At 40.3% G+C, this 25,141-nt stretch overlaps 2 protein-coding genes across 6 annotated transcripts in view; one reads left to right on the top strand and one right to left on the bottom strand.

Annotated features, from left to right (window-relative positions):
- The window catches only part of cep350 (centrosomal protein 350), a 277,088-nt gene extending 274,102 nt beyond the window's left edge, over positions 1–2,986 (bottom strand). For all 4 annotated transcript variants that reach the window (XM_073063710.1, XM_073063706.1, XM_073063707.1 and 1 more), the window contains exon 1: positions 2,818–2,986. The gene's annotated coding sequence lies outside the window, so the exon portion shown is untranslated. The remainder of the gene's footprint in view (positions 1–2,817) is intronic.
- Positions 2,987–11,722: 8,736 nt separating this feature from the next.
- Positions 11,723–25,141, top strand: part of LOC140737302 (nucleus accumbens-associated protein 1-like) — a 68,105-nt gene continuing 54,686 nt past the window's right edge. The window contains exon 1 of one of the 2 annotated variants that reach the window (XM_073063713.1): positions 11,723–11,938. The gene's annotated coding sequence lies outside the window, so the exon portion shown is untranslated. Of the gene's footprint in view, positions 11,944–25,141 lie in introns of both variants that reach the window. The other variant, XM_073063712.1, reaches the window with a different exon arrangement.

The following is a 25,141-nucleotide window of genomic DNA, read 5'->3' as shown; positions in this document are numbered from 1 at the left end:
TCTACACTTCTACCAACCCTCACCACAGGCACTCCTCTGCCACTTGTCCCAAACCCCCTCATACAGCGCTCAAACTTTGCCATTCCCAAAATTCTTTGCTCCCGCCAGATTTACAGGATTGCTCTTCACTCCACGTTGACAAATACAGTACAGTGCAAAGGTTTTAGGTATGCTCCTGCCAGATTTACAGGATTGCTCTCCACTCCGCGTTGACAAATACAGTACAGTGCAAAGGTTTTAGATACCCTAACTATACACCTATATATATCCGTCAGACTTTTGCATAGTATTGTATCCAAAACTAGTCAGACCACAGTTTGAGTATTGTGCGCAGTTCTGGGTCACCCCATTAAAAGAAGGATGTAGAAATTGAGGAAAAGCTGCAGAGGTTTATCAGGATGGTGCCTAAATTAGAGTGTATAAGCTATCAGGGCAGATTGGAAAAACTTGGGTTATTTTCCTTGGACCATCAAAAGCTGTGGGGAGACCAAACAGGTTTTTTAAATTGAAAGGCACAGATAGAGTAGACAGTCAGAATCGGTTCCCCAGTATAGAAATATCAATCATCAGAGCACTTATTTTTAAGACTGGGGAAATTAAAGGTGGTGGGAAAGGCAAGGTTTTTTTTAAATATGCAGAGAATGATCATTGCCTGGATGGGATTCTGGGGCAGTACTGGAATCAGGCAATTTGGTTGAGTTTCAATTCCTGTGCATTGTCATAGGTTCCTGGAAGCACTAAAGAATTGGGATGAAGGGATATGGATGATGAACAAGAGAAGGACATTAATAAGACCAATAACATTATGGACCAAGTGGCTTATCCTGTGCCATACTATTCTGTGTACGAAGATAAGAAAAAAACATCATTGTAAAGAAGAGGAGAAATGGGCCATATGGCTTATCTGTTTCACTATTCAACAAAATCATGACTAATCTTCGGCCTCAACACTATCTACTATTGATTCCTCCAATATCCAAAAATCCAATCACTCAGATTTAAATGTAATCAATGATCGAGTCCCCACAGTCAAATTAAAGAGATTTCAAATATTCCCCCATTCTGAATAAGAAATGTCTCAGTCACATATTTATGACTGTAGCCCCTAGTTTAAGTTTCCTCATCCAGGATAAACATCCTCCCCATATCTACCTTGTCAAGCCCTAAGAGCTTTATATTTCAATGATGTAAAAATCAGGACTCAAGTCAAACCTTCAAGGTGAAGAATAATCAACCAATGTTTCTGCTTCCATCACACATTGGACATCACAAGGATTTACACCGCAGTCATGATAATTCATACACATGCATGTCTCTGCCATTCCACCATTGCTTGTGCTGGCAGGTGATCTTTATTAGTAATAATAATAACTTTGCCCAAGTGGGAAATAGATCCACCAATATTCCTGGTTTAGCTATCTATTTCTGAAATCATCATGCTGTTGCTATTAAAGCAACACAGCACAGGTCTGGTTAGTCCCCAATCCTCTAACCTGTACTTAAAACTGTTAAAATTACCGTTTTGTCACACTTGTTCCATATCACCATTACTTGTCTCTTGATATACCCGCTTTACGAAAGTTTGCTTCCCCCTGCTTCGCTTTTGTAGAACACCTACATCAAGGGTCTCGGCCAGAAACGTCGACAGCGCTTCTCCCTATAGATGCTGCCTAGCCTGCTGTGTTCTACCAGCATTTTGTGTGTTGTTGTTTGAATTTCCAGCATCTGCAGATTTCCTCGTGTTTGCACCTACATCAGTATCGTTAACCGAAATAAATGCGAAGAGGATTTTTGCTTTTACGAAGGCGAAAGGCGAAACCGAAAATAGCGTGCAGCGTTGCAGCGAGCCGTCATAGAGATATCAAATTTAAAATCCGTTCTTTATTCATTATTTCTGCAAGGTTTTTTTTCAACCAAACATTGCTCATCCAGAGCACAGTGCTGGCTCATCATGGCAGATGTCTTTCAGATACCCAAATATGCACATAAGGTTAGTATAAATTACAAATAGGCAGTGCAAAAAGGACAAGCCTAACCTTAGGAAGAAAGAAAAAGATGAACTTTCAGATGGATTCGATCAAAATAAAACAATCAAGAGTCCCCTAATAATAATCGCTCAAGCAATATAATAAAAACAAACTGCCTATATAGAAAGGAGGACAACGTTCATCTAGTTTTCCTATTATTGCAGTAACAAACTGTTTACACATTCAATTCCTGCTAATTCATCAAAATTAAAAATCAAGACACAACGACAAAGCTCCGGCGCAAGAAAGCTTTGAGAAGCTTGGGTCCAAAAATCATTTCCCAGCAACTAAAGTACCCACTCGGATTGGACACTGATCTTATTACAGGCACAGAGACCCAGTTATCAGCCAATTAGCGCAATGCTGCTGTAGATTAAATTAGAGCTTAAACTCTCATGTTTCTCCCACTTTACCCCAATAACTCTTAAAAACAGCTCCACCGCCCGCTATGTAAGAGAATGCGAAGGGAGCTCCTGAAAAGCTTCCTTCTCCACTTGGTCTAAACGACCGGCAAGGCCTGTCACACAGTATTCGGCCTCCGGTGTAAATAGAAACACAAGGGCTTTGGCACCGGACAGCTGCCCGCGCCCCTGCATTACGCTCTCCCCTAGAACAGGAGCTGAGCCTAGCCTGGCCTGGCCACTCCCCTACCAACAGCGGTTCCCGACTGCACCGCAGCTCAACTTCCTGGACCTTGGCCCGCCCGGCCGCAACTCTCCTGTTCAATGTTCGGCCTCCCAAAGGCCACGTCGAAGCCCGGAGCTCAGTTTGCCGAAGGCGATCTACTCACCGGTCGGCTGTGGACACACATGCCGCACACCGGTGCCTCTGCCGGGAGCTAGGCGCCCGCGCGCCTCCCTCCGACTGACCGTTAGCAGCACTTGCCCCCGACGCTGACTGACGCCGCCATTAGCCGCTCCTACCCGCCAGCGGTCGTCAAACTCTCGCAAGAATAGCTCTTCTCCCTCCCGCTGCGGCGACCGGGCTTATTCCAGTGACGTCACTATCAAATTGGTGCAGGAGTTGGAGTTCAAAAAAACGTCAGCAAGCCCGAATTTCCCACCGCAAACATCGGCGTAATATTGACACTGAGTTGTCTGTTTGCTTATAGAAAACATTAATACAAATACAAAGCAATGATAAAATAAATAACGCAAACACGAGGAAATATGCAGATACTGGAAAATTCAAGCAATACACACAAAATGCTGGTGGTGGCCAGGCAGCATCTATAGGAAGTACAGTCGACGTTTCGGGTCAGGACTAATTGAAAGAAGAGATACTAAGATTTAGTAGGGCATTTGACAAAGTTCCACACGGTAGGCTGATTCAGAAAGTCAGAAGGCATGGGATCCAGGGAAGTTTGGCCAGGTGGATTCAGAATTGGCTTGCCTGCAGAAAGCAGAGGGTCGTGGTGGAGGGAGTACATTCGGATTGGAGGGTTGTGACTAGTGGTGTCCCACAAGGATCAGTTCTAGGACCTCTACTTTTTGTGATTTTTATTAATGACCTGGATATGGGGTAGAAGGGTGGGTTGGCAAGTTTGCAGACGACACAAAGGTTGGTGGTGGTGTGGATAGTGTTGATGATTGTCAAAGATTGCAGACAGACATTGATAGGATGCAGAAGTGGGCTGAGAAGTGGCAGATGGAGTTCAACCCGGAGAAGTGTGAGGTGGTACACTTTGGAAGGGCAAACTCCAAGGCAGAGCGCAAAGTAAATGGCAGGTTACTTGGGAGTATGGAGGAGCAGAGGGATCTGGGGGTACATGTCCACAGATCCCTGAAAGTTGCCTCACAGGTAGATAGGGTAGTTAAGAAAGCTTATGGGATGTTAACTTTCATAAGTCAAGGGACAGAGTTTAAGAGTTGCGAGGTAATGATGCAGCTCTATAAAACTCTGGTTAGGCCACACTTGGAGCACTGTGTCCAGTTCTGGTCGCCTCACTACAGGAAGGATGTTGAAGCATTGGAAAGAGTACAGAGGAGATTTACCAGGATGCTGCCTGGTTTAGAGAATATGCATTATGATCAGAGATTAAGGGAGCTAGGACTTTACGCTTTGGAGAGAAGGAGGATGAGAGGAGACATGATACAAGATATTAAGAGGAATAGATGGAGTGGACAGCCAGCGCCTCTTCCCCAGGGCACCACTGCTCAATACAAGAGGACATGGCTTTAAGGTAAGGGGTAGGAAGTTCAAGGGGGATATTAGAGGAAGGTTTTTTACTCAGAGAGTGGTTGGTGCGTGGAATGAGTCAGTGGTGGAAGCAGATACACTGATGAAATTTAAGATACTACTAGACTACTAGGTATATGGAGGAATTTAAGGAGGGGGGGTTATATGGGAGGCAGGGTTTAAGGGTCAGCACAACATTGTGGGCCAAAGAGCCTGTACTGTGCTGGACTATTATATGTTCTATGTAGCATATTTTAATGTTTCATTTTTCAGCACCAACATCTATCTGTACCCAAGGATGTCCCAACCACAAAAGGATAATTCAATCTGCTTAAAGTTACTACCTTGTCAGTCTACTCCCAATGATTGCAAATTGTAATGGAAAAATACTGTCAACAGTGGTATTTAAACATTATTTGGTGATACCTAAGCAGTTTCCCATTTTATCAGATTGATAACAGTATCAGAGCTGACAAAAAGAGATGAAAGAAACAGATTAAATAACAACTTTCAAAGAAGAATGAGACAAAATCTTAAAGACAGGGGTATGAATTTGGATTTCCAACAAGTTTCTGCCTGTCAAATGCTGTATTCTCTGTTGATTCAATATTTGATCAAATCAACCTTAAAATTATAACAAAACCATTCAGAAGTTAAACCAGGAACTATCTTACATGCACAGCATCAAAGATCAAAGGTAAAGTATACTGTTGAAGTACAGTAATCTTTGTATGAAACTTTGAGCCAAAGATTGTGTGAATGGCTGTCATGTAGAAAGCAAACAGTTGGAATAAGTGAGTCATTTTCAGACTCAAGGGATTGTAATGTCACTATTGGAATGCCCCAGAGATTGTTTCCTGGCCCTCAACCATTTACCTGTATTAATTAGCTGTAGGAGAGAACAAATTGCAAGATTTCAATGATTGGTAATGATACAAAAGTAGGTGGAATGCCATATTGAGATGAGGACCTTGTGATTCGGCAACAGGCTGATTGAGTGAAGACCTGGTAATTAGAATTAAAAATGGGGGAGTGTGAGGTTACGCACTTTGGTAAGAGGAATCAAAGGCAAATTATTAACTAAATGGAGAGTTATTACAAATGAGTGAAGTTCAAATGTACCTTGGTGTTCCGGTGTATGAATCACAAAAAAAATGGTTTGCAGGCAGATCCAACAAATGGTCAAGAAAGGAAACAGCATGGTATGGAAATGTACATCACAGAAACAGGCTCTTTTGACTGTCCTCGTCCATGGCGGCCATTGATACCTATCTATGCTAACTCCATTTGCCCAAATTAGGCTCTTATTCCTCTAGCCTTTCTTATCTAATAACCAAAGCCTTTTAAAGGTGTAATTATGTCTACCTCTATCTCCTCTTCTGGGAGCTCCAGATATTCACCATCTCTGTGTGTAATACTTAACCCTTAGATCTCCCTCGAATTTTGTCCCTCTCCTTAAAGCTGCGTCCCTAATTCTAGATTCCCATTTCCTATCTCTGCCTCTCACAATTTTATAAACAACTACAAAGTCACCCTTATTCTCCTATGTTTGAATGAGCCTATCTAATCTTTATCACTACAGTCCTGTATTTCAGGAACATCTTCTATTGCTTCCACATTCTTCCTGTAGTGTGGCAAACAGAACTATGCATAATACTTGATGTGCAATCTATCCAATGTTTTATACAACTGCAACATAACATCTCAGCTCTTATACTCAGTGCCTTGGCCCACTGCATGAACAGGAAATGCCTTTTTCACTCATTATCCACCTGTGTGTCCACATGGGAGTACTAGACTGGCACCACACTCCTAAAGTTCCTCCCATTACTCACTCAGGTGTAATACCCTAACTGTCCCAGCACAACATCTGTTAAATGGTTTTTCCTGCACTTCTTGTTCTGTTCATACGTTCACATTTATTTAAGTTTGATTATCAGCATTTCTGCCTGTGACCGGTCTGCTAATTATTGATAGCTGTTTACACTATTGCCTTGTAAACTGATGGTTGCTATTGTGTTGTCTGTTATGGTGTTGTCCTGTGTTTTATGCTTGGCACCGAACCACAATCAATTCTGGTATGTTTCACGTACTGGCAATAAAGTAGATTCTGATTCTGATTTACTACCAGAATTTGACCTCCCAAATTGTATTACATCACATTTATCTGGACTAATTTATCTGCCACCCAACTTTTCAGCTAGTCCATATCCTGCTGATCGTTAGACATCCTTCTTCACTTTAGCAACAAACCATGTGGTAGTGAAACTGTGAGGTGAGCAGCATTTGTGGGAAGGAAGAGGATTATTGCTATTTGGTGTTGAAATCCTGCTGAGTGCCTCAGCAGATTGTTGTTGTCCCAGATACTAGCATCTGCAGTCTCAAGTATCTCCTTCTTCACTAAATACGCCATAAATTTTTGTGTGTTCCGCAAACTTAATTATCATACCCCCTTCATTCTCATCCATGTCATTTCTGTATATTACGAACAACAAAAATTCCAGCATTCAATCCTCTGGTACACCATGTGTTATATATTTTCAGTCAGAAAAGTACTCAGCTACTACTGCCCTCTGCATCCTATCACCCATACAGTTTTGGATCCACTTTACCAGTGCAACTCAGATCCCTTGTTGGCCTCTATGTGAAGGAGTTGCAGCTTTAGAATAGTGAGGTTCTGTTATAGTGAGGTCACCTGGAATACTGTGCATAGTTTTGGTCCTAAAAATGGAATTTAGTCGCATTGGAGGCAGTCTAAAGGAGGTTGGAAAGGCTAATTCCTGAGATGAGAGAGCTGTCTTATCAAGAGAGGCTTCAAAATTTGCGTCCTGATCTAGGGTTTTGACCTTTCCTCCCACAGATTTTGCTTGACCCACTGAGTTCCTTCAGATATAGTATGTTGGGTCTGTTTATCCTTGAGTTTAGAAGAATCAGGGGTGACATTATTTAAATATATACGATCCTAAGAGGGCTTAGAACATAAGACATAGGAGCAGAATTAGGCCATTCAGCCCATCAAGTCTCCACCATTTCATCATGGCTGATCCCGGATCCCACTCAACCCCATACACCTGCTTTTCACCATAACCTTTGATGCCCTGACCAGGAAACTATCAATTTTCGCTTTAAATGTACCCGTGATCTTGGCCTCCATAGCTGTCAATGATAGTGCACTCCACAGATTTTAACTCTCTGGTTAAAAAATCTTCCTCCTTACCTATGTTCTAAAGGGTTGCCCCTCAGTTTTGAGGCTGTGCCCGCTAATTCTGGACACCTCCACCATAAGTAACATCCTCTCTATATCCACCTTATTGAGTCATTTCAACATTTGGTAGTTTTCAATGAGATCCCTATCCCCCAGCATTCTTCTAAGTTCCAGTGAGTACAGGCCCAAAGCTGCCAAACACTCCTCATATGTTAACTCCTTCATTCCAGGAATCATCCTCATAAACCTCCCCTGGACTCTCTCGAATGACAACACATCTTTTCTGAGATATGGGGCCCAAAACTGTTAACAATACTGCAAGTGCAGCTGACTAGTGTCTTATAAAGCCTCAGCATTATCTCCTTGTTTTTATATTCTCTTCCTTGAAATGAATGACAACCTTCCATTTTTCTACTTTACCACAGGTTCAACCTGTAAAGTAACCTTTTGGGAGTCTTGCACAAAGACTCTTAAGTCCCTTTGCACCTCCGATGCTTGAATTTTCTCCCCATTTAAATAATAGTCTGCGCTATTGTTCCTTTTACCAAGCTGCATTATCATATGTCTGCCAACACTATATTCCATCTGCCACTTTTTTGCTCATTCTTCCAATTTGTCTAAGTCCTGCTGCAATCGCATAGCTTCTTCAGTACTACTTACCCCTCCACTTATCTTCATATTATCTGCAAACTTTGCCACAAAGCCATCAATTCCATTATCTAAATTATTGACAATGTGAAAAGTAGCAGTCCCGATAATGAACCCTGAAGAACATTACTAGTTAGCAGCCAAGCAGAAAAGGCCCCCTTTATTCCCATTCGCTGCCTCCTGCCTGCCAGTCATTCCTCTAAACATATTAGTATGTTTCCTGTAATATTATGGGATTTTATCTTGTTAAGCAGCCTCATGTGTAACACCTCATTAAATGCCTTCTGAAAATCCAAGTAAATAACATCCACTCCCTCTCCTTTGTCCACCCTGCTTGTTACTTCCTCAAAGAACTGATTAGTCAGGCAAGATTTCCTTTTACAGAAACCATACTGACTTTGTCTTATTTTATTGTTAGTTTCCAAGTAGCCCGAAACCTCATCATTAATAATGGACTCCAACACTTTCCTAACCACTGAAGTTAGGCCTATAATTTCCTTTCTTTTACCTTCCTTCCTTCTTAAAGAGTGGAGTGATATATGCAAATTTTCAATCCTCCAGGGCTTGACAGGGTAAATGTTGGGATGTTTTCACTAGAAAAGTTACAAACAAGTGGACATAATTACAAAATAAGTGGTCTAGTCAGTTAAAACTGAGGTGCATAGAAATTTCTCTGAGAGTGGTACATTCCTGGAATTCTCTTCCCAAGGTTGGTGGATGCCATGTAATTAGGTGGAGATAGTTAAATATTTGAAAGTTCAAGGGATTGAGGAATATAGGGAACTGGCACAGAAGAGGTGTTGAGGTAGCATAGGTGAGGTAAGGTCACATTGAATTGTAGGTTAAGCTTAAAAAGCCTGCTGGCCTACTCCTGCTCCTGATGTAGTAATCTCAATTGCTCGATGGCTTAACTTTCTTGTTCCTGCCCCTTGAAAACAAAGAAAGAAAGATTAGCTTTATTTGTCACACGTACATTGAAGCATTGAAATATACAGTGAAATGCTTCGTGTCAAACCAAATCAATGAGGTTTGTTCTGGGCAGCCCACAAGTGTCCCTATGCATCCAGTGCCAACTTAGTATGCCCACAACTCACCTACCCTAACCAACGGCCTTTGGAATGTGGGGAAAAACTGGAATTGAAACCCTGATCAGTGCTCGCTAGCACTGTAAAATGATGTTCTAACTTCTATGCTACTGTGCTATCCAACAGAACCTCATGCAACTAAATAGTTAAAAGCTCAATGCTCCATAAATCCTCTCAGACATTGCCAAAGGTAACTTAATCTGGCATCTAAAGTTTGAATCACTAAATATAAAACTTTCTATCTTGTTCAGCTATGCACATGTTCCATGTTGAGTCAGCTGCTACCAGTTGCTGCATGGCCCTTCTTTCTTCCTCCTCCCTAGATTCCACAGAAGCATTTCACAATTGTAGATCAGCCAAATGTAATCTATTCAACAGGAATGCTTACCTTTGTATGATAGAATTATATACTAGATGGGCTAAACCAGATTTAAATCCAAGCTATTAAACAAAGGGATTAAATTTGGCTTTAAAATTTACTCACCAACTTCAACTTTAAAAAAAAATCCTACTGAGCACTATAAACCCTATGGCTTTAGCTCAAAGCAGAATAGTTTTGTACAACTTCTGAGTTTCAGAGTTTGTTGAGAAAACTAACCTCTGACATTGTGGAATTTATGTTCACCAAATCATCTCCATCTAAATGCCATCAACAGTTACGCAAATGAAAAATATAGTTCCAGTAATGTATTCAACTACACAGGTTTGAAAAACAGTAACCACGTTTTATTCCCCCAAGACCATGCTACTTAGAGAGGCAACACTAAAACTCTATTTTTTTTATGCACATTCAGATCTATGAGTTCTTGCAACCTCAGGCTCCACATGTGTCTGGACTGCTTTGCCCACTGATGTTACTCTCAACTTCTTAGTCTCAGGATCTTTCCAGCCTATTGTTGCTACTGATTACTGTAGACCTCACAACTTGCTACATACTGTTGCACTAGGGTGATCATTTAAGTTCTACATTTGAGATTCCTTCAGTCCACAGGAGCGGACTGACCAATACGGGGACTTGCTTATATGTAAACACGAGGAAACCTGCAGATGCTGGAAATTCAAGCAACACACACAAAATGCTGGTGGAACGCAGCAGCCCTGACGAAGGATTTCGGCCTAAAATGTCACTTCTTCCTATAGATGCTGCCTGACTTGCTTATATTATAGGTTTCCTCAAACCACAGGTTTTCATGGATGGCATTCATCTGCTCACAAAGGTCTTCCTGATAACCTCCTGCCAGGAGCACCTGGTCGTAATTCTGAAAGTCTCTGTGAAAAATAAAAATACGCTTCCTACAGGCACTGTTCTTGAACAGCCCATTCACGTACTTCTAATCCAATGAGATAATTCTCCCATCTCCACCCCTTGATGAAACATCCTTTACTCAAAAACTAATCTTGAGCTCCTGCTTTTTCAGCTTCCTACCTAGCTCACTATATCATCTCTTCAGGACTTCATACTTTTTCCTTACTACGCCATTGGTACTAATATGTACCATGACTTATGACTACTCATTCTCTCCCAGAGAATGCCGTGGATCTGATCTGAGACGTCCCTGACCCTGGCACCTGGGAGGCAATATACCACCTAGGGGTCTTTTCAAGTCTACATAATCTCTTGTCTACTCTTCTAACTATTGAATCCCCTATCACCATCACAGCCTTCTTCTCCTCTCTTCCCTTCTGAGCCACAGAGCCAGTGTGTGCTAAGGCAAGGAAAGGGTAGGGATATGCAGAATAACAGGGAAGGAAATTGGAAGATTTATGCCTTGGGCATTGTGAGGATTTGAATGAAAGTTATATTTTCTCAGCCTGAAACATCTACTGTGCTCTTGTCTATCGATGTCGCCTGGCTTGCTGAGTTCCTCCAGCAATTTGTGTGTGTTGCTTGGATTTCCAGCATCTGTAGATTTTCTCTTGTTTGGAAGTCGGAATTTTCGGAGTGGGGGGGGGGGGGGTTACGAGTTTCTGCATTCACTGTAACAACGTAAACTCATAATTCATTCTCAGACGCAAACTATCATGCAATCTTTTGTGATTTAATTGATTAAAATAGTACGAACATTAATACTACCTCATCTGCCTCATTAAAAAAAATAGAAACGTTGAACAAATTTCACTGGAACATTTTACAATTTGCTTAGGAGCCTCCAATGTTAACAACATAAGACCGCAAAATCGGGGTTCAATTACTACTTTGGAAATATCTGAAGGTTAGTTGGGGGCGATGTGTTTTCTGGAAGGTTAGTAAATGATGTGAATGAAGAAAGACTGTTGGGAGGCAAGATGCATCGGGCAAGGGACGGGGCCACTCGGGTAGAGCAGAGTCGTTGCCCAGCAGTCGTCTGCACCACCAGTGAGCTTCCCGCCATCTCGCCCTAGAAGACGATTGCTGAGCTGCATCTGCGGAAGACCCTGCTTAGCCATGGGCCCACCTCCCTCCGTACGCCGTCGATCCTTTGCCATCTTGTTTAACATGGGCATCGAAAGAAGGCGACAAACCTGCCAGTCCATCCTAGACAGCTGCTGAGCATGCGCCGGATGCCACAGGGGCCACCGGGAGCTGTAGTTTCACCGCGGATGAAGGCAGTAGGAAGATCGAGTTGTTGGACTACGAATCCCGGCGGCCTCAGCGGCAGGCCCAAATGTTCGTTCACTACTACCAGCCGCCCCCCTCCTTATCTTCTCTCACCGAGGCATCTGCAACGATGAGAGAGTGAAGGCAGGAAACCAGGAGCGGAGCTCGAGCAGGAAGGAAAGAAAGGAAAGGAAAGGAAAGGCAGGGAGCTTACACGGTAGGGTAAGTCCAAATAGGCAGCTCTTCCCTAGGCGGAGCGGATTGGTGGGAGGAGGCCGGGAAGCTGGCAGGGTGTGGGTACAGGTGCCAGTTGTGCTAGTTATATTGTCACACTTGTCGGGAACATTTTCAGCACCTTCAGCCACCCCAGAAACACCGTGTTCCCTGCACATACTAATAATGTGGTACGGACGGAGTGAGCGAGGTGTTACAGAACCTGGACAAAACTTTACAACTTGTCAAACAAAATTCGTTCTGTTGTCCACTTGCTTAAAGACAGGCCCAGTTGAATTTTCCTCGAATTTGCCCTAACCACTTGTGCCCTTGTGTGCATAAAATAACTAAGTACAATATACTTGAGCTTTGGTACAGATTTCCTTCAAGTGATGAGACATTTTATTAACTGTACTTCACCTGTGTCATTCCGTTTACCCTTGTGGTGTCCAGTGATTTATTCTGGCTCAGTAGATTATTTTAAGCCAAAATATATAGTGGATTCTGGTTAATTGAGACCAGTACATTTTGGCCCAAAGAGTTGACATTTTGTATAAGTAGTTAAAATAGTTAAAAAGACAAACTGAGTAACAAATTATGTATTTAAATGAAATACAGAACAAATTAGACCACTACAATACTATGTGTTAGTTACTAATAATTATCGATGGAGGAATTCATCCAGTGTACACAATGAACAAACTCAGTGCAGATTTCTAGTGCAGATAATGGACTGGCTTCATACAATGCTATTGATTATTGCATTTTCCGAATCTTAATTTTCATTTTAACATTCAAAATGTTTTTCAGTACCTTCAAATTCTTCGCAGATCCTAACTTACTGAGATAGTGAAATCATTTCATTTTCACTCCTGGCTTGAATGCTTGAAACCACTGTGAGCAAAAGTTCGGAATTGCCTTATACTTTTTCCTCACCAACTATCAATGACAAAAATCACTTTTTTGAACACAAGCACATGCAACTGATGCTATTTAGAAACTTTTCACTCTACACACATTGTAGCATCTACAAGTGCGCATGACTGATGCTAGCGCGAAACTGCTTGGCAGCAATTTCCTGCTCCAATTAAGCGGCATAATGTCCCAAGTAAACTAAGGGAATCCCAGCAAGTTTCTCAATTAGTGTGTGTAAAGCATCTATCATATAAATCTCTCTTGGAATCCTGTATTCTAAAATTCAGAGAGAATACGTGCAACATATTCAGTAGCTTCTTTTTGATCTGAGGATTTAGTCTTGTGAATCTACCATTTTTATCATTCTGAGGTACAAGATTTTTCCTGCAGTGGAAGGCCAAAATTCTGAACAGGTTTAATCTTGCTAGAGCTCTGCGCAGTTAAAGAATCAGAGAGACATACAGCACAGAAACAGGGCCTTTGGCCCAAAGAGTCCACATACACATTTACACTAATCCTATATTGGAATTGGTTTATTACTGTCACATGTACTGAAGTACAGTGAAAAGCTTGTCTTGCATACTGTTTGTACACATCAAAACAAAACAATAACAGAATGCAGAATGAAGTGCAACAGCTACAGAGAAAGTGCAGTTCAGGTAAACGGTACAGTGCAAGATTATAATAAGGTAGATTGTGAGGTCAGGAGTCCATTTCATCATACTAGGTAATAATAGTCTTATATCACTGGGGTGGAAGGTGTCGGTGAGCCTGGTGCTACATGCTTTCAGATTTTTGTGTCCTCTGTCCAATGGGATGGGGGAGAGTTCTAATTTATTCTCCCCCCCCCCCACTGTTCTTGTTAGTTTTCCCCAGAGTCTACTGTTCACTACATGAGGCAATTTACAGTGACCTGCCAACCTACTAATTATTGTAGCAAGACTCTTGTGTTTCATGCCCCTTGTAATAAAAGCTAATGGTTCACTTATATAAAATGTGAACGTTGAAGGTTGTAGTACTGATCTCTGCAGCTACATGAAAATGATTTGTATATTCTTTCTTCTGGTTTTCTTTCCATATGCCATATTCCATGTTAGTACGTTGCTACCAAGCTATTGAGTTCTTGTTTTATGTAATTATTTTTGCTCGTTTTAAAAAAAAGGAATTGAAAGGCTATGGCAGAGATGGTAGAGAAATATACTTTCCAGAGAACCAGTGTTACCTTGAGGCTTTACCCAGATCTCATAAGACAATCAGAAACAAGAGAAAATCTGCAGATCCTGGAAATCCGAGCAACACACACAAAATGCTGGAGGAGCTCAGCAGGCTGGCACCATCTACGGAGAAAGTACAGTCAATGTTTCGGGCTGAAATCCAGTCCTGCCAAAGGGTTTTGGGTCGAAACATCGATTGTACTTTTTTTCCATAGGTGCTGCCTGGCCTGCTGAGTTCCTCCAGCATTTTGTGTGTGTTGCTCTCATAAGACAATGCTTTGTAATACAAGTCTTCTATGTGGAAGAGAATTTAAAACTTTGTTGGAATTGCTGTGTTTGTGACCCAGCCCATTGACACTGATACAAACTTATGAAGCAGTGCACTGTAATATAGAATGAATGTTTAGGAATTTGTACCGCTTAACTGATGTGTCATTTAGTAATAACCACAGAGCTGTAGTGATATATTTATAGGGAGCTATTCACCATGGAAAATTGTTAACTGGTTTATTTACTGAGTCATACAGATGTATTTACAAAGGTAAAAGTAGAGATGCTGGAATGATTTACAAAAATGAGGCATTTAAAATATTTTCCTGCCTGATCGTTGCGACTTGCTTTTCATCCACATTGAGTGATTTGTGGCTGTGCTTAAAATGATTTGCCATTGTTGTGGGCCACCAGCCATAGATACAAGAGGGACTGCAGATGCTGGAAGTCTTGAGTAACACACAGTCTGAAACGTTAATTGTTTATTTCCCTCCAGAGATGTTGCCTGACCTGTTGAATTTTCTCAGAATTTTGTGTGCACGCCTACCAGTGCTCATTTTCACTCTATCTACATCCAGTGCTGAGAATGAGAACTACAGCAGCATTGTAATCAGGATTTCTTTTCAATACAGTGGATTCTGGTATTTAGGACAACTCTTAAAAAAAAACTAATTGAGCAAATAGCCGAGATTTTCTTCATTTATTTGGGACACTATTTTGCTTAATTGAGACAAGAGAGTATTGCTGAACAGTTTCAAAGGTTCAAAGTAAGTTTTATTAACTGTTACGTACCCCGTAACTGGGTGTCAGACCAGCAGAGAAAGAAGAATCCATTGGAGTCTGGTGGTATCAAAACTAAAGGTGTTTATTAGTAAACTACACAATACAGTATCAGAAATGCAAATATACATTTAAAACAAGTTAGCAATAATAAACCTAAAAGTGTAGGAATAATAATAAGCAATAATAAACAAGCTCTATCGATGTCTAGGGGTAAATGAATTGTCATAGAAAAGTGTAAAGTTCAGTCCAGTTCATACATGTTGAGGTAGTTATGGTTGTTGTGTTGTAATCGTTGGAGAGAGAGAGCGAGAGATTAGGCAGCTGCAGCAGGCAAACCTTCTGTGGCTTTCTTAACCCGTCGTGTCGTTGTGGCCATTCAGTTATGACCCCTCCGTCCTTCAGCTAGACTGTTCTTCTGTGGTGGACTCGTCACTCTGGCATGAGTGGACACACACACGAGTCCCCACAGTCCCTGCTGTCACACTGTGAGCTTTATTGGCTGATCTCCTGATTCGGTCTCCGAAACCCCCACCTTTCTGTGGGTTCACAACACTCAGTCAGTGTCCACTGGTGTGTCTGAAGGGTGTCTCCCCAGACTTGTCTTTTATTCCTACTAACGGGGTCTCAGCTATCCATCAACTCTGAATGACTGTGTCCATCAAATCAGGCCACTCATGTTGTCTCCTGAGGAATGTTAATGAGCAAGGTAAAGTCCTTGTATTGGGAGGTAAATAATCCAGGAAGAGTCAAAATACAATAGATCAACAGTCTCTTTCTCCCTCTTATCTGCAGCAGATGTTCTTGCCTGGGCTTTATCTCTCTCTCTCAGTAGCAGCATAGCAACAGCAATAGTTCATAGTTCTCGGGGGGGGGGGGGAATGGTTAACTCTGCACCCCATTTCCATCAGGTCTGTTCATCACTCATAACACCCCCATTCTTCCAGGAATTTTCACCAGGGTGAAAATTAACTAATAAAGCATATTACTGAATTACAGAGTTTAACAAAATACAGAAGTGGTCTTAACTACAAGAATAATACAGATACACCTTCAAATTAGCATCTGGATAAACAATCAGCAATTACATTATCACTCCCCTTTACATGTTGTATTTTAATATTGAATTCCTGTAACAACAGACTCCAACTTAATAACCTCCTATTTTTATTTTTCATGTTAGCCAAGAATACCAAGGGATTGTGATCTTAGCTTAGATGTATATTACAAAGTGTGAACCAATACATGTGTGATTACCATGTGATTACAGAAGTTTGTGTAAATACTAATCTCTATTTTACTTTTAAACTTAACATTCAATCTTCCATGATGTTGTCTTTATTATTCACATTCTTTGTTTAAAAAAAAATCAAATTCCCGCAAAACCAGATCCTGTTATTCAAAATGGCATTTGGTCAACCTTTGCCTCTTTTCCACTTAACCCTCACATGGTTAGCTTGCTCACCAGTGTGGAATAGGCCTTCACAGACTCCTTTCACAGGAGCTATCTTATCACCAATGTTTTCCAACCTTAGCCCATTTGCTGAACTTCCACACCACTCATTAATTTTAAGCAGGTCATTAATTTCATCTTCAGGATCTTTAATTCTGTTAGTTTCCAGTTTGACATCTGCAGGTGATCCCTCTTGATCAAAACAACACTTCAAGTTCTGTCTCTCCAAATCACATACTTGAACAACATCAAGTTGTTTATCCTTAAATTCCAAAACAAACTGTAATTGACTCACAGGCACCTTGTTAACAAACCATTGTTCCTTCAGCATGGTCAAGGCTTCTAAAATCAATCCAGACTTTAAATTTTCTTTATTCAAAAGTCTAGTAACACTACTTTTCCCTTTTCCTTCAATAATATCCATCTCATCAGCTTTCATCTCCTCACTAACTTTTAACACAAGTGACTGAGAATTTTCACTTTCTCCTGGTGTCAAGGTTAACCCTTTCTCCACTGAACCAAGTCTATCTGACCCAAAAGGATTGCATTCCTTTTTACCCAAATCAGACACTTCAGACCTTTCCTGAGCTTCCACACAAGGTTTGGTACCCTGTGACTCCACAGGTACTTCAACAACCTGAACACAAGCCAACGGGACATTTGCCTCTTCTAGGCTTTCAATACCAGTCCCCTTTTCAAATTCTAAGTTCCCCTGATCCTCCCAGTTACTCTCTGGGCAACTCCCATCTGGAGTAAACTCAACCTTGCGGGTTAAGACAACTTCGTCTGCTAACCCAGCAGACTCCCTCAAGGTAGCGGCATCCTTTTCATCTAGGACTACCCTTATACCATTGGGAACACACTTAACTTCCTCAACTGAAAACAGCTCTGTCAAACCAGACAGATCATCCGTGTCCAACCCTGGACCTTCTAACTGCCCCATCTGTTTCTCATCTTTACTCTGTGCCTCCATAACCTCCTTCCTCACTCCTAAGTGTCCACCTAGAGGTATCTTGTGAACCAGGTTCAAAAATCTCATTCCGATAAACCTTCGGAACCACCACCTGGTGTACCACCGCCCAGTCCTCATCAACTGGCACCGTGGTCGGCCTCCATTTCCTCATTAACACTCCCTCCTTCAGGTAGTAGCCCTCTGGTTCCTTATCAATTTCTACATCAGAAAGAGCTGACTCTCTCAACGCCACAAGCTCCTCATCATGTTTCTGCTCCTTTGTAAACCCGTTCTCTAGTTTTCCATGCTTATTATCACTTAAGTGAGTTTCCTGTAAATATACTACATGGGCTTGTTCTTTTTTTATTTCGGATAGAATTCTACTACGTTTGATTGGATATAACAGCTTATTGACATTAAAAGAAATCAATTTTACTTTGTCCTGAGCCTTCTGTATTTATTTGTCAATATATCATTGAAATCAGTAGAATAAAGCTTAATCGATCTACTCGCTGAACAATTAAGACAGGGGTTCCCAATCTGGGGTGCCCGCACCCCCAGGGGGTGCGACAAAGAGTGGCTTGTGTCCTTGAGTGACGAGTCACAAGTCATCACTCAGCCAGCTGCCAGTATGCGTTGATAAGTGGTAGTAACGTTTGTCCCAAGCACACTCCAGTCTCCCGCTGCCCGAGTCATCGTTGAGGAGTCTCATCAGTGTTACCTGGGAGTTACACAGAGTTGCGGAGTCTCATCAATGTTAGCTAGAAGGTTACATCTCAGAGTTAAAAATCATCTCATAATGCCAAAATCTTTATACATCCCAAATCAACCATTGAGTAACGACTTCGCTTTAAAACCAAACCCGCAGACAGTAGGTAAATTATTCAATTATGAAATTTTAAAAAGCCGCATTTTGATAAAAAGTAGTTGGAAGTTATTCATTCGTATTTGTCTCAATGCATTAAAGAAGTTTTTGAATTTCAAAGGTTTTTTTTCTCTTAAAAGGTATTTTTCTTGAATCGTTGATAATTTTGAATTGTGTTAGTTGAGGAGGTATCATGGTTAGCACCGAGGACTTTGAATCATGTGATGGGAGTTCATATCTCCGGTAACCATCAGAAATAGGTGTGTAAATTCAGTAGAGAGTAGCCTAATAAGTCGCGTCACGTCCCCGTAGCATTTCCACCTGACGATTTATCTTGGTGTAACTGCATATAATATCGTAATATAATATTCAAAAGCGTATTTCTTGCGATACTTTGCTATAGGCGTATCTGTTTGAGTAAAGCAGTCATCCCTGACTTAGTCAGATAGTTTTTCTCATATTAGCTCATATTTTTCTCTTTACCCTTAACCTTTCATCGTGTCAAAAAGAAGGAAATGGAATGATGACTATGTGTGCTTTGGTTTCACTTGCACAACAGGAAATAATGGCTTGCAAAAACCCCAGTGCATTCTTTGTAGCGTTGTATTTTCCAACTCAAATCTGAAGCCATCCAAGCTTCAAGAGCACTTCAAGAACAAGCACGGCAGAGCTGATGTTGCAGGACATGATTGCTCATTGAAAATCAAAAGAGCTCATTTTGATTCACAAAGAACTCATCCAAAATTAGGTTTTGTTTCTGTTGAAAAACCACTACTTCTTGCTTCATACCAAGTGGCATATAAAGTGGCCAAATCCAAGAAGCCCCATACAATTGTGGAAGATATCATCAAGCCATGTGCACTGGAAATGGCAACAATTATCCTGGGCAAAGAAGCAAGAAAATAATTTGAACAGGTGCCCATATCAAATAATGTCATTCACCACCGAATCAGTGTTTTGAGTGAAGATATTTTGGACCAAGTCATCTCTGATGTCAGAGCTAGTCCTCTTAAAATCTCTATTCAATTGGATGAGTCAACTGATGTCTGCAGTTGTAGTCAACTCATCACATTAGTGAGGTATGTCAATGATGGTGCTGTGAAGGAAGATTTCCTGTTTTGTAAAGATCTGAAAACAAACACAACTGCAAAGGATGTGATGCAGCTGGTGAAAGTCTTCTTTGCCAAACATGATTTAGATATCAAAGTCATTGGTTCTGTGTGCACTGATGGGGCACCTGCAATGCTTGGAAATAAATCTGGCTTTTCTGCATTGATGAAAAAGGAGATTCCAGACTTGCAAGTTACCCATTGTTTTCTTCATTGGCATGCTTTGACATCAAAATCATTGCCTCCAAATTTGAAGAAAGTCCTTGATACTTGTGTGAAGATCATCTACTGGATCAGGGGGTGTGCTTTGAACCATCGCATCTTCAAATCATTTTGAGGATCTGGGAAGTGAGCATTCAGTTTTACTTTTCCACACAGAAGTCCGTTGGTTGTCACGAGGACAAGCTTTAACCCGTTTCTTTGAACTGTGGGAAAAAATCAAAGTTGTTCTGGAGGAGCATGAATGTGATCTGGTTGGGGCAATGGAATCACAGGAATTCGCCCAAATGCTGGCTTACTTAGCTGACATTTTCACTCGTATGAATGACCTGAGTGTTTCTCTTCAAGGAAAAGGGATAAACATATTGAAGGCTTGTGAAAAGTTGAATGCCTTCAAAGAAAATTTACGTCTTTGGTGTCAAAGGTGGAAAGAAGCAGTCTCTCAAATTTTCCTTCACTAGAAGACATGGTTGACAGTGCTGAATCCATAACTCCTACTGTGTGTGAAGAAATTGTGGCTCATTTGGAAATGCTGTCAGAACCGTTTGAAGGATATTTTGCTGCCGGAGACTTGAAGATTTCAGAAGAATGGATCATGAATCCATATTCCTACAATTTGGAGAAAATGTCAGATGATGAAGAGCTGAAGGAAAATCTTACTGATCTACGGACAAATTGAGCTCTTGAAATGCAATTTGAAAGCAAGACTTTGGAGGAGTTTTGGTGTGCAGCACTGGATATGTTCCCAAGACTTGGTGGAAAAGCACTCCGTGTCCTCAATCCATTTGCAACAACATACTTGTGTGAATCTGGATTCAGTTCTCTTTTGTCAATCAGGACAAAATCTGGGAATCGCCTGAATCCACAGGCAGACCTGCGGATCGCAGTCAGCAAGAAAATTCCACGTTTTGACAAAATCATGAATGAGAAGCAGGAGCAAAGAAGTCATTGAATTTTATGTTCACAATTGGGGCATAGAAAAGGTTGGGAACCACTGAATTAAGAACCAAGAAACGCGAATAATAAAAAAAAGACAACAAAGGTGTGATTCCAAGGCTGAGGTCTCTAGTAGATGACCCTGGGTTGAGCTAGAGGAAATGTCTAGCTGTGGGGGATAGGGCCCCCAGTGCAGTACCCATAAAAGTAAGTGAACAAATCTATATCCATTACACCAGAGAAGATTTCCCTGTATAAAAAAACATTTTTGGTGAAGATAGTCCTCAGTGCGGATACGGTATTTGTTGAGGTGGTTGACTTCATTGTTATAACCTCTGGCCACAGCAATCAGGAACATGGAGTCCATGAATGGCCCAGCAAAGTCAATATGTACTCTTTGGTGAAGACGGCCACTCCCAAAGATATCAGAGCAGAATTAGGCCATTTGGCCCATCGAGTCTTCTCTGCCATTCAATCATGGTTAATCCTTTTTTCCTCCTCCTTAACACCATTTCCCGGCCTTCTCCCCGTAACCTTTGATGCCATGTCCAATGAAGAACCTATCAAACTCTGCCTTAAATACACCCAACAACCTGGCCTCCACAGCTGCACGTGGCAATAAATTCCACAAATTCACCACCCTCTTGCTAAAGAAATTCCTCCATATCTCTGTTTTGAATGGATGCTCTTCTATCCTGAGGCTGTGCCCTTTTGTCCTAGACTCCCACCATGGGAAACATCCTTCCCACATCTACTCTGTCTAGTCCTTTCCACATTTGAAAAAAATTCAATGAGATTCCCCCCCCCCCCCCCCCCCCCATCAAACATTCCTCATATGATAAACCTTTCATTTCTGGAATCATCTGTAGCAGTGCCTGGGGTGTACATTTTGAACTTTTTGGCATACCGAACAACCTTTGGCCAAGTCCTCGATCTGTTTATCTATTCCCTTCACAAACATCCTCTCATTAGCATTTAGCATCTGAGATAGCTTCTGATCAATGCTACCATTTAGGCTAAAGTTGCCTGTTGATGTCACACTGAGTGCTTTGATTGTGTGCCAGTCTAGTTGGATTTTTCTTCACTGATCACTTACGAAAACTGTTGGCCCTCCATTTTTCTTTCTTTTCTTTCTTTCTTTTCTTTTTAAATCTTTTTATTAATTTTTAAGCAAACATAAATGAAACATGAATACAGAGAGTTTGAGAGTACATAGTTAATAGTTTAAGTAGACATTCAAATATATGATAATCAATATATAATAACCTCCCAAACTCATAGTATTTATGAACAAAAAAAATTAAAAAAAAAAGCCCAAAAAAGGGGGGGGGGGGGAACACTAACCAACATGGGCCATTGCATAATGTCAAATATATACAGTAGTGCCAATAACTCTGAACCTCCATCCAAATAATTAAGGATAATAAAAGTGAGGTTTAGGAAAAGCAATTTAACTCATATGAAAATGTTGAATAAATGGTTTCCAAGTTTCTTCAAATTTAACCGAAGAATCAAAGACAACACTTCTAATTTTTTCTAAGCTCAAACAAGAGATAGTTTGAGAAAACCACTGAAATATAGTTGGAGGATTAATTTATTTCCAATTCAATAAAATAGGTCTTCTAGCCATTAATGTAACAAATGCAATCATTCGTCGAGATGAGGGGGATAAACGACTATTATCCACCATTGGTAAACCAAAAATTGAAGTAATAGGATGCGGTTGGAAATTGATATTCAGAACTATTGAAATAATACTGAAAATATCTTTCCAGTAATTTTGCAAACAAGGGCAAGACCAAAACATATGGGTCAATGAAGCAACATCAGAATGACATCTGTCACAGGTTGGATTAACATAAGAATAAAATCGAGCAAGTTTATCCTTGGACATATGAGCTCTATGTACAACCTTAAATTGTATTAGGGCATGTTTAGCACAAATAGAAGACGAATTGACTAATAGTAAAATTTTCTCCCATTGCTCAGTGGGTATAAGACAGTGAAGTTCTTTTTCCCATTCCTTCTTAATTTTTTCTGATACTTCTGGCTGTATTTTCATGATCACATTATAAATGACAGCTACTAAACCCTTTTGACAAGGATTCAGAGCTAAAATTCTTTCCGTAATGTCCGATGGACATAGTTTCGGATAAAACTGTAACTCATTATTCAAAAAATTTCTAACTTGTAAATATCTAAAAAAATGAGTTTTAGGTAAATTATATTTATTAGATAGCTGTTCAAAGGACATAAAGCTATCATCCAAAAATAGATCACGAAAACATGTTATACCTTTTGTTTTCCATAAAACAAAAGCTTGATCCATAAAAGAGGGCCGAAAAAAAAAGTTAGATATTATAGGGCTTGATAAGATGAACTTATTCAAACCAAAAAAATTTACGAAATTGAAACCAAATTCGCAATGTATGTTTGACTATAGGATTAGTTATTTGTTTATTCAATTTAGATAAAGAAAAAGGAAGTGAAAATCCTAAAATTGAAAACAATGAAAAGTCTTGTACAGATTTACATTCCAAATTTACCCATTGTGGGCAAGCTGCTATAGTCGATTCTTGTGTCCAAAATATTAAATATCGTATATTAACTGCCCAATAGTAAAATCTCAAGTTTGGCAAAGCCAAACCGCCCTCCTTCTTAGGCTTCTGTAAATATTTTTTGCTTAGTGTAGGATTTTTATTCTGCCACAGATAGGAAGATATTTTGGAGTCAATAATATCAAAAAAAGATTTAGGAATAAAAATTGGTAATGCTTGAAATAAATATAAGAATTTGGGTAATACCATCATCTTAATAGCATTAATTTGACCAACCAATGACAAAGATAATGGAGATCACCTGGTAGCAAGTTGCTTAATTTGGTCAATTAAAGGTAAGAAATTAACTTTAAATAAATCTTTATGTTTTTTGGTAATTTTAATACCCAAGTAAGTAAAATAATCTGTGACAACTTTAAATGGTAAATGTTTATAAATTGGAACTTGCATATTTAATGGAAATAATTCGCTCTTATTAAAATTCAATTTATAACCAGAAAAGTTACTAAACTGAGCAAGCAAGGACGAAATAGCAGGAATAGATCTCTCAGGGTCGGATATGTATAGTAACAAATCATCAGCATATAATGATAACTTATACGTCCTTTCCCCACGAGTAATACCCAAAATATTAGGTGATTCACGAATGGCTATAGCCAAAGGTTCCAAAACAATGTCAAATAGTAAAGGACTTAAAGGCCAGGCTTGCCTTGTACCACGGAATAACTGAAAAAAAGGAGATCTTTGATTATTGGTAAAGACCGACCACTTTTTCAATACATAAAGCTCCAACTGCTGTGTTTGGCCTCCATACATCACTTTTACCTTCCATTCACCTTTGGGAGATATTTATTCACCTGTATAGGTGTTTAGCATCACTGAGGTCTTCTCTAATGGTATCTTAGAAAATAGGCTGTTGTGGTCAGCCTCTGAAATTATAGACAAAGCTGACCCTGTCTCCAGCTCCATTTACAGTTTTACACCAGGCACATCTATTGTGATCCATATGATTCTGTGATCTGCTTCAATTATACTCTGCAGTTCTAGGCATGACAGTTTACATTTGTCAGATTCAATGTTGTCTGATTCTGTTTTACATTTGCTAACTTTATATATTTGCTTAGTTTTGTGTTTGAGAGTTATAAACTTGGTTGTCTGCCTTGCACATTCTCGCTATATGACTTTTTCTTTGTACCAACAGTCATTTGCATCTGGGAGGATTTCCCACATCAATACTTGGCTTTTTGCACCATTCAGGAATATTTTGTGCATTTCACATTCTAAACTCCTTTCCTGTAGTGCTGCATACTTTGCTGCCATCTCCAACGATATTGCAATGGTCAGTGACTATTCTAAGGTTACATTTCTTATTTTCAGTATCCTCTTTTCAGTGCTTTGACTAGGTGTGCCAGGGACAAGCCTGTTCCTTAACGCATCAGAAAGCCAATCTCTAAAGTCACAGTACTGGGAAAGTTTGCACAGTTCTGCAATGTATTCGGAAATGCTTTCATCTTTTGACGGTTCCTTTTGTAAAAAGCCAAATCTCGCAGCTATTACCAGCGGTTTAGGGCTCACGTGATTTTGTAAAATTGTAACAATTTCATCGAACATCTTGCTTGCTGGTTATTCCATCAAATCCTGGGAACTTATTTTGCTTAATGTTCTTTAAGTGACCTAATGTTACCTCCTTTATCTCAAAATCCCCATCAAATTCTCCTTGGTAAATACTGATGCAAGTCAAGTCAAGTCACTTTTTACTGTCATTTCGACCATAACTGCTGGTACAGTACATAGTAAAAATGAGACAACATTTTTCAGGACTATGGTGTTACATGACACAATACAAAAACTACACTGAACTACGTTAAAAAAAACACAGAAAAAAACTACACTAGACTACAGACCTACCCAGTGCTGCGTAAAGTGCACAAAACAG

The sequence above is a fragment of the Hemitrygon akajei genome, chromosome 12 (genome assembly GCF_048418815.1).
Source record: "Hemitrygon akajei chromosome 12, sHemAka1.3, whole genome shotgun sequence".
NCBI lineage: Eukaryota > Metazoa > Chordata > Chondrichthyes > Myliobatiformes > Dasyatidae > Hemitrygon > Hemitrygon akajei.
This window is presented reverse-complemented; position numbering and strand designations above follow the sequence as displayed.